At 42.8% G+C, this 10,781-nt stretch overlaps 1 long non-coding RNA gene across 9 annotated transcripts in view; it reads left to right on the forward strand.

Moving 5' to 3' along the window:
- Positions 1-10,781, forward strand: part of LOC135279605 (uncharacterized) — a 99,177-nt gene that overhangs the window by 53,839 nt on the left and 34,557 nt on the right. The gene's annotated exons all lie outside the window — the stretch shown is intronic.

Here is a 10,781-nt window from a genome sequence, read left to right on the forward strand (position 1 = left end):
AATAGCCCAGTGTCAGATGGAAAAGGTGTGATCTGCATCTTCTTTTGAGGATTCTTTGAACCTGGGTGGATAGTTTTGGCATCCAGATTGCTTTGTTTGATGGAAAGCTGAGGATGTTCCTCAGTACATCTCATTCAGGATAGGGAAATGGAGACCCTGGAAAAGTAATAAAAGTAATAAAAGGGAGAAGAACTGAAATAAAGACATGACACTTCAGTATGAAACTTGAAGTTGTTACACACTCCCATAATAGCTCCAAAGTTATTGGCAGGCAGCTGCTGTGGTTCTAACAAGCTGACACAGCCTGTGCTGAGGAATGCCCTTCACTGGGCCCACACGATTCCCCTGATGAGTATCCATCCTCATCTGCTTGGGAGTGAGCCTTAGCTTGAGCCACTCTGGAGAACTTTACCTGAATGGACACTTTTACATGCAGACCAAGCCAGAGAAAGAAATTATTTAATTTGTTAAAGCATGTGATTGTGGGGCTTTTCTAGAAACATGTTCCCTGTTCTCCTCAGCAGAGGTTTGGAACTTGGCAGGGTTTGGCTTTGGCAGCTCTTAGTGCTGCCCACTAAACCTTGATCTTAGAACATGGGAAAGGATCCCTCAAGAGCAGGGTGGCCACTGCAAAGGCAGATTGTTGGGGAAAAAAGGAGGAATTCATCTGCTGAATTTCATGTCTCAGATCTGTGTGTGTGTGTATGTTACAAGTTTTGGGAGTTTGAACTTGCCTTGAGACATTTTGGGTATCAATATTACTGAGAGTTCTTGGTTTTCATGTGATTCCTGGTTTTCATGTACTTCTACTCACTAGGAAGTGCACAATGCCTTTTTACTTGAGGTGTCTTGGACAGTCTGGTGCTCATTTTTTACTTTAATCTCTGTATTAGCACCTTTCTGACTCAGAGTATTCTCATAAAGATAAATTATTTGGAAAACTACGAAGTCCTACAGCAACAAGGTTCATTTACAAAGCAAATTCAGTATAGAGGAATAAATAAAAGTGAGCAGGCAATAAGGAGATGCATAGAATCATTGTTTCTCAAAAGACAGTTATCATACTAGGAACCAAATTAGAAATGTTGAAGTAAAAATAATACATATTGAAGCAAGTAATTAAGATTTTCAACATACATGGAAGAGAACAGAGAAGTTTTACTGTCAACTTTGAAAATAATTCTTCTTGAAAATTCTAAATACAAACCCCATGCTGAAAGGACTCTGCAATCCTAACTGATATTTAGGGGAGAGTATTTACATACATACATAAATTTCATTTTCTAATAGAGTTGTGCAGGGGACTGTTTGTCCTTCCACTTCATATTCTGTCATTGGTTGAAATAAATTTTAAGAGATTGGTTTTTCATAAATTTTATGGATTATAGAAATAAGGAAGGACCCAATATACCAATTTTTACTTCCTTCTTTGCATTCTAAAGAATAGCTTTGTACCAAAAGCTCCATACTTATGGAGAAAATAATACTGCAGGAATACAAAATAGAACATTCTAGCATATTTAAAGTGTGCCTGAAGCTTCCAAACCCAACTGTGTATAAGAATTATACATTTATGAAGAAAATTTAAATTTTCCCAACCTACTGCTTACATTTTTGTAATGTACAAAATTGTTTTGTAGCCATGTGTCCCTTACAGTGTCACAGACCACATTTTTACTGCTAACAGTCTTGGTATTTTGATTAAATAAAATAATTCCAGTGGCTGTGCCTGAGTTTTGCATGTTATGGACCCAGATTTAAGCCATATATTATTCCTATTAATGCCATGCTGCTGCTTGAGTAGTTATTCAATTTAAGCCCCTTTAACTGGATGTTTCTTGTTGCTTTTCACCTGCTGAATTTCCTCTCCAGCAGACGTTTCCTCCTTTGTAAATGTCATATTTCCTCATGTGCACCCTGGTTTTACTGTCTCTGGTAGCTTTCTCATCCCCAATAAAGCAGATCTGCAGATGAGCCTCCACAGGTACTGTGAGTGACACGAAATTTCACCTGGTACCTTGTGAAATTTTATTGCTATTGGCAAATGACCCACGAGTGTATTGTAGCATAAACTAACATTGTCTGACTGACTGGTAATGAGCTGATTAGTAATGCAAAATAATTGCAAACAGAATTGATATTGCACTCCTGTGAAAAACAGCAAAATCAATACGGTTCCACCTCTCAGGCTGTAGTAATTTTTCTCTTTTTTTTGCTTATGTATTAAAATTGTGGAATTGACTCTCCCTAACCTGTTCTTTCTCAGTAGAAATGCATTAAATCTGCGAGGTGAAATAGGCTTAGGTGAACAGTGATACTTAGTGGTTTTACAGTCTAGCTTGTGAACTGTATTACATCATTCTTTTGTAGAGAATTAAATTCTTCAAGTCACTTCAAGTATGGTCCACATGTACAAATGATTATTGGAATGTGGCAGCTACATTCTTTGAGAGAAGCAAAGCAGAATGGCATCCTCCTAATTAAGCTTCTGCCTTCTGGAAGGAAAAGAAAAAAGGGGGAAAAGAAAAAGACCGAGGTTCTTACTTAAGTGGCATTTGCAAGACAGAATCAATTGAAAATTAACTTCAAGCTCCCGTCTCAGACAGATTTTAATGCATGTCTGAGTGCCTTTAAGCCCATTGACCAGCTTATAAATGAGTACAGAATTCTCCCTGAGGCACCCAGGTCTTGCTGGGATCACGTCCTTGGGCTGCTCACAGTGGCAGTGACAGGCTGAGGGCTTGAACCAGCCTGCAGATATCGGAACAACCCTCCTGTCAGCTGGGCATGATACCCTGAGAAGGGGAGTTTGGATAAAACTACTGTTTAAACTTGCAGAACAGGACTGGCCAATCCCCTCTGGCAGAGTGGTACCCGGGGAGAGGAATGGGATTCTCTCAGATGTGCCACAGCCATAGTTTCAGAAGTCTTCCAAAGAGCATTAGTACTGTAGGAATTCATCACCCATAAGGATTGTATTTACACCCAAACTGATAAAATTCCATATTGCTGTAGTGAGGAGGAAGGAGCCAGGACTGCAGAGGGACAAAGAAAGGACCATGTTGTTTGGATTTTTAAAATATTTTGAAAGTTTTGAAAGCATTATTCTAATGAGGTGAAGCAATTCAGTAACAATTTTGATTTGAAGACTGCTTTTCAAGGGTTTGAGCTCTTTCACAAGAGTATTTATGAAATAATTCTCATAATGTGTTTTAAGCCACTCTGTCATTCCCACTTCAGTTAGTGAGAAATAGTATCTTCCCAGATTGCCTTCCCCTACCCAAACCAAGAATTGAATTTTCAGTTAATGTTATTATGCTTTCTGTTAAGTTTTATGTTAATCTGACCCATAATGGTTTAAGTGACTCATTGATTTCCTTATTTGTTAAACTTTTGTTGCCATTTTAAACTTATTTGAGTCCTGTTTGAAATGGGAATGTAATTTCAAAGCATCAGTCCAAATGTTGCTTTAAGAAATTTCCTGGGCGATTTCACAGCTTGTGTGTACATCAGGGAAAATACTCAAAAAGCAAGCAACAAGTCCAGGGGGATTTTCATGTCAATGAATATTAAAAAAGCACAAACTATATGGTCTGAAAGTTTTGGTGGCCATATAAATTTGTATATTTCCCCATCAAATTATCCCAATGTGAATAATTTACCTTAAAGGAATCACTTTGTGAGCAAAGATCGTTTGACACATAGAATGTCCTGGGCTGGAACATCACCCAGGATCATGGATCCAGCCCCTGGCCCTGCCCAGACCCCCCAACAATCCCCCCTGTCCATCCCTGGTGTCCAAAGGCTCCTGGGGCTCCGGCAGCCTCGGGGCCGTGCCCATTCCCTGGGGAGCCTGGGCAGTGCCAGCACCTCTGGGGGAAGCAGAACCTTTCCCTGCTCTGCAGCCTGAGCCTGCCCTGGCCCGGCTCCAGCCACTCCTGGGTGCTGTCCCTGGCCCAGAGCAGAGATGCCCCAGCAGGTAGTTTGGCAGGTGATGTTTGTCTGGAAGGAGTCCGTGATGAGATGAATGAGCCCAGATGGCTCCTTGGGTGCTTGGAGCCTTGCTGCCCCTTTTGTAGAGCTTGGCTGTGTCTGCTGTCAGGCTTGGGATGATTTCCTCTCAGGCTGAGCACACAGCTACCTTTTCTTTCCCTCATTTGATTATTTCTCACTTGCTTTTCCTCTCCCTTCTGCTGCTGTTTCCAGGCCAAGTACATTTCATGAAAAATACCATTCTCCATCAGAATGCGTGCAAGTCCCAGGAAAAAATATTTCAGCTTAGGAAAAAAGGGAATTAGAGAACAATTCCATAAACAGCAACTGTAGCACCATCACCACTACAGCCTGCTAAGAGCTCCATTTATGAGTGCAATTAGGCATATGGATAGCTCAGGTTTTGTCATCAACCCAGAATGGGACAACTTAGTGAGGCAGATTCAATCTAAATCTATAACAGTAAAGCTGGTCTAAGATGTAACCCTATAATATGTCTTGAAATGAGAAGTTGTTGGAGAACTGCTTTGTTTGGCAACATTTGCTAATGAAAGGATGCAATTCCATACAGCAGGGAAAAGGATCCCTGACAGACATACCTGCTTGATGCAGGGGTTGAATGCCTCAGATTTATTAAAAATAACTGGGGGGAATCAGGGCAGGGGGACAGTGCTCTGCTCCCAGTTAAATCACTCTGAGGGGCCAAGCAGGGAAAAAAGGGAATAATCTTGTTTACAGGATGAGAACAGACTGAAACAGAGACACAGAAATAATAAATGAAGGAATTGCACCAAAAATGATTTTGTATCCTGTGTGTTTTGGGGTATTTGTGACTAAGCTTTGGGTTTCAACAGGAGCAGACATTTGTGCCCCATTTGCAGCTGGGTAATTACAAACCTTCTGCCCTCTGCTTAAAAGGGACAAAAACCCACCTTCTGTTGGAGCAAGACATAAATCAATATTATCCATGTGCTATCTTCAAATATAGCTAAATATTTTTCTGCTCATTAATTTACTGGTTTGTGCTTCCCTGTTTGTGGGGTTTGAGTGGCAGTGCCTTGTATTGCATTGCTGCTGGTGGGGGGCAGAGGGGAATCACTGGGATTAGCATACTGGGTTCAAATATTTCTGTTTTCTCCTTGCTTCCCAGGCAATAATCATATTTAGCAACTTCTGTAACTGTACACCAGATTGTCAGGGAACAAACATCTATGGGGGTGGATCTCATAAAATTTTGCTGCTTGCTGAAGTAGAAAATGAGTATAATCAAGCATGGGACTGTCAAAGTGCAGCACTCCCAGAGAGCCAGGGGTTCAGTGCCTCTCTCCTGCCTCTCTTTTGCACCAGAAATCCAAGCCCTGCTGCTGTTCAGAAGCTGTTTTCTGAGCAGCACTGTTGAAACATCCCCATTTTTTTGTCTTTCACTCGTGCTGTGACTTTGCACTTTTAGGAGTTCTCCAGACCAAAGTTATAATAAATTCATTGAGTAGTAGCTGAATTTGGGCAATTATCTCATTTCTGCTCTGATTAATTTTACTTTTCCTTCTTGTCTATTTTCAATTCAAATAGAAAATCATTCTGTAACTCGCAGTTCTGCCAGATGTGGATTTGTAAGCAGCAATGGGCCTATTTTACATATCAGTTGGACCCACAGACCAAAGGGGTTTAAGAGAAGCATGCTAGCACCTTAGTAATGAACCATAGAGTTTATCATAGGAATTTTGTATTTAAATCCAGAGTAGAATGTTTTTAAAAAGCAAATTGTTCCAGCATTTCCCCTGCACTTTTCAGCTTTGCTAAGTTGGAGTCTGTTTTCAGGAAATGAAATGCCCCTTGTTCCAAGATAGGGATACTTTGAATGGTCTTTGAACCAACAGAGCTCAGATGGTGCTGGGATAGGTGAAGCAGTTTAGCACTTCAATCAGTGCACAGACACACCCAAACATTCAGTATACAGAAATATTTTGAAACAGGCTTTTGCAAATTATCTATAGAATCACAAAATGGTTTGGGTTGGAAGGGACCTTAAAGCCCATCCAGTGCCACCCCTGCCATGGCAGGGACACCTTGCACTGTCCCAGGCTGCTCCCAGCCCCAGTGTCCAACCTGGCCTTGGGCACTGCCAGGGATCCAGGGGCAGCCACAGCTGCTCTGGGCACCCTGTGCCAGGGCCTGCCCACCCTCACAGGGAACAATTCCTAATTCCCAAGATCCCATCCAGCCCTGCCCTCTGGCAGTGGGAGCCATTCCCTGTGTCCTGTCCCTCCAGCCCTTGTCCTAAGTCCCTCTTCATCCCCCTTGTAGGATTTCTTCAGGCACAGGAAAGGTACAATGAGAGTTACCTTGCTTTCATATTCTGCACAAGTGAAATATGTTTGGATTTGGGTGGTGGGAGGGTGTTTTAGACCTATTGTTTATAGTTTGGAACTTTTTCATTTTCAAGTGTTTACAGAACTGAAGGGCAGCATTGTCAAGGCAACGAAAAGACTTGATTCATGGCAATAATGTGCTAATTTGTGTTGGCATCAATGAAACAATCACTCAGAATAGAGATGCAGGAACATGAAAAATAAGTGAAGGACATAATACTTATCAATGAATTTGAAAGTCACTACCGTTTTTGGAGTGTTTCCTTTGTGAGCCATGTAAGAGCTTCTCTGCACAGGAATTATTTTAGGTTAATTAAGAGAGGAACTGTTCAAAGTAAGACATGGCAAGTGTGGAATTTCTAGACTGGCTTTTAAACCATGAATCTATCTCCTGCCTCAATCAGAATGAATATTCAGCTGCAGAGAAGACAAAACTTAATTTTAAGTGGATTTTTTTTTTCTTGTTTCGTGTTGTCTGGAAGTCAGTTACCTTAATTTTTATTTTAAATCAAGAAAGTGATTTGCTCACTGCCTTGGCCAAAAGTAGTTTTTAACAGTGTTGCATAGTCCAGTCCATTTCAGCTTCTGACAAAGCCACTTTGTTCTTTTTTTAAGGATCTTGTGTATGGCCTTGTGATCACACAGAGCTGCACTGATACCACTGCTTTCTTTGAATAGCCCTGCTCTGCAAGTGGCTGCATTAGCTTTAATGGAACAACTTGAGGGAAAAGCGTGCTGCTCTGTTTGAGTAGACTGCAGGATCCTGGTCTTTAGAAAGCACTAAAGTAAATGAGAAAAAACTAAAACAACCCAAACTTCTCCCCTTTCATGTTTCTTATCTAGCTGAGCAGAATAAAAATGGGGATTTAGGGTTGTACATGATGCTGATGAAAAGTGAAATCTCACCATTAATGTGTGAACATTTTTGCACACCTCCACAGTAGGGATTTTCCCTAATGCCTCTTGCATTAACAGCTGTGACAGGAACTCTGCTTCCAGCAGCTTCAAGTGGTTAAATCAATAATAGAAAGAGTTTAGAAATACTAATCCAGCACTGCTATGTGAACATTCCTTGCCCAGCCTGCTGACTCTGTATGCAAACAGATAATGGTGAGCATCAATAATTTTCACTGCTGAATTTCTCCATATCTAAAACTTCAGTAAATCCTGCCTCAGATAATTTTTCAGAGGGCAGAAGTAGAGTTAGACACGTGATGTGTAACCATATGCTAAGAGAAGTGATTCACCACTGCTGATGGAAGGAATTGAACCAGTCTGAATTGGCAGTGGATAATTTGACATATGCAGCTAGGCACTGCCTAGGCCCAGAATTTCTGGGGTGTCAGTGCCTCTCATCATGCCAGGGAAACAGAAGCAGCTGAAATTCAGAAGGTGTGATGCCCTTGTCAGGGACTGGAGGTGGAATAGAACAATTTTCTTATCTCTTGTGATTTGAAATGTGTGTTAGTATATGGTTTTGGCTTCTGAAATAGGGGTGGTTTGGGAGTAAATTAGGGAGATTATAAAGATCTAATAATTCTAGCAGCAGCACCAAGGCTGTATCTGGTAGAAATAGTGCAGCTCTACTGCAGGTGATGAGGACTGAGTGAGTTGGGTGTCAAACATCCCAGTGTTCAGCTGGGATAAATACTGAGGTGAACAGGAGAACTTGGTGGGCTTGGTGGCCTCAGATAAGCCAAACCTGAGCTCTGCTGGGCACACCTGTGGGGTTTGGGAAAGCTGGGGAGAGATTGCTGAGCAGTATGGGTGGAGAGTTCCCTACTGCAGGTGCAGAGGTGGTGCCCCTGATGCTCTGGTCAGTGTGTGGAGTGATGGGCAGTTCCTGTGATGCACTGACCTGGGCTCTGCTCCTGGCTGTGGAGCTGCAGGAAGGGTTTCCTGAGCACTCCAACAGCTTTGCAGGTGCATTTCTGCACTGGAAGGTGAACAGGCAGCCTAAATAAATGTGTATCCAGCTTCCAAGCCAAGCTGAAGAAAAAAAATTTTGAAAATGCAAAGGTTTTTCATGTTGAGAAAAAACCTGGAATGTGCCTTGGAAGCAATGGTGATCTAAGGCCTCAAATCCCCATAGCATAAGTCTGATTATAAATTTCTGACTCCCATTTAGTGTTTTGAAACTTTCTGTGAGTTTGTAAAGTCCAACTAACCCCAGCCCATCCCCAACTATTCCACTCCCCCTCTAAAGATGTCCTGGGCACTAAACCAGGTGGTCCTCACCCATGGCTCTGTTAACAAGGAGCACTCCTCACAAAATCTCCTGTTCTTCAGTTGAAAGGTGCCCTGTAATCTCCCACTGCTACTCATTTCCTGCCTATTATTTATGATTCTAGCTTTGAAAATAGTTTATCCCATAATTTGACTTTGAGTCTATTCAGTCCACACTTTGATCTAAAAGATTAAGACGGCTGGGTTTTAGATGTGGTCCCTCGACAGAGATCACAGGGAATTCATGAGGGCGTGGGGTATAAAAATAATTAGGGAGAATATCAATGTACAATACAAAAAAGTTGAGCTTCTTTGCAGTAAACACCTCCCAGTAGGAAAATGAAAGAGAATCTCAGTCCATGTATTCCCAGTGAATCTCTGCCATATTAAAACCCTAAATGGGAGTTAGAAATTTATAATCAGACTTGCACTGTAGGGATTTGAGGCATTAGTTCATCTTTGCATCCAAGGCACATTCCAGGCTTCTTCTCACTGTGAAAAAACCTTTGCATTTTCAAACAGACCAGGAGGCTAAGTCATGTTTTGCCATTGCTAGTATCACAAAAATATATTTTCATATTTATAGAAACCAGCGATTGGATTCTATGGGAAGAGAGTCCATATATCATCTGTCTCTCTATCTGTTCTGCAGTCATGTGGGGCTTTCCTCTGTTCAAGGGATTAGTCAAGCATGTAATAAGCAGATCACTGACAGTTTAAAATTATTTTTCTGAAATGGTGCATCGTCAGTTGACTGGAGACAACTTATTCCAGGGATTTCTTCCAAATATAAAAGTGGCCTTTGACTTTGAAGCCAACTTTATATTTGGGGTTTTTTCCCCAAATTAAAACAAAGTAACTCACGGAGTAATGGGTTGCGTGCACATGATGCTCCGTAGTGCTGTATTTTGTATTTGTCATGAAACAGAATTGGGAAGAGAATGGGGATTAACTCTGCATTAACTCTTTGTATGTCCATATGGGGTTGGTGTTTTCCAGTGTGTCTGTTGTGGGACCTGGAAGTACCCCAGGAGAGGGGCGTGGTGCTGGGGAGGGCAAAGGGCAGCTGGGAAGTGCCTGTCCCTGTGTTCCCGTGCCTGTGTCCTTGTGTCCCTTTCCCCATGCCTGTGTCCCTGACCCTGTGCCTGTGTCCCTGTCTCCCTGCCCGTGTCCCCATCCCCATTCCTGTGTCCCTGTCCCTATGTTGCTGTCCCCGTGCCCCCATTCCTGTGCCAGTGTCCCTGTCCCCCTGCCCGTGTCCCTGGGCTCCCATGGCTGTCCATGAGCTGCCCAGGTGGCTGTGCCAGGCTGAGCAGGTGGCAGCTGCAGGGCTGATGAGGCTGACACTGTCAGATGACAAACCTGAGCATGGCACTGCCACATGCCCTGCCCCTGCTCCCTGTCACTGTCCATCAGTGCCTGTCTGGCAGTGCCACCAGCAGCTCTGATCTCCTGGGACTCTGTGCCAGCTGCAGATGCAGCCCGTGCCCCACAGGACCCAGAGCCATGGAGGGTGTGGGGTACTGGGCAAGCCACGCTTGCTCCTGCGGCAGCTGCAAAGCCAAAGGGGGGAAAACATTTGTTCTGAATTTTGTGACTCTGTTCAGATTGGGATTCTGGGTTATTCTGCCACAAGACTTGAGCTAACAAGCTTTGCTGAGGGTTGGGAATGTATCTTGAATCTGTTCCTTCGTAAACACTATTGTGCTGTCAGTAATTGCACATAGGAGGATGCTGTTACCTGAGACCTTCTGTTAAGTCATCATTTTGCCAGAAGGAAGTTCATAATCTGTCACAGCAACAAGTCCCTGGGTAGGCTGGATTCCATACAGGGGACCCTCAGCCAAGCCAGTTCAAGCCTAGATGCAGGGACACCACTGGCTAGAGATCTGGGCAGAGAGAGATCCCAGCCAACCAGCTGTTTAAAGCACGGCGTTTCAAACCCCCTAGATAAAGAACCTTCCATAATAAACCATTGCTGTTGTTTTGTGGATTTCTGAGAGTTTGTGTCGTCCCTGCCTCCGACCAATGACCCCACGTGACAATAACCTTGTGCTGTCTTACGTTGTCTGGTATAAGCTGTGTTTATCTGCCATACTTAAACAGCTACTACTCTCAAGTTCCTTCTTCTTTCAGTAAAAATGATTTTACTTTATTTTACTTTAACACAACATATCTGTGAGGGGAGCATTT

Source organism: Passer domesticus, chromosome 12, assembly GCF_036417665.1.
Source record: "Passer domesticus isolate bPasDom1 chromosome 12, bPasDom1.hap1, whole genome shotgun sequence".
Taxonomy (NCBI): Eukaryota; Metazoa; Chordata; class Aves; order Passeriformes; family Passeridae; genus Passer; species Passer domesticus.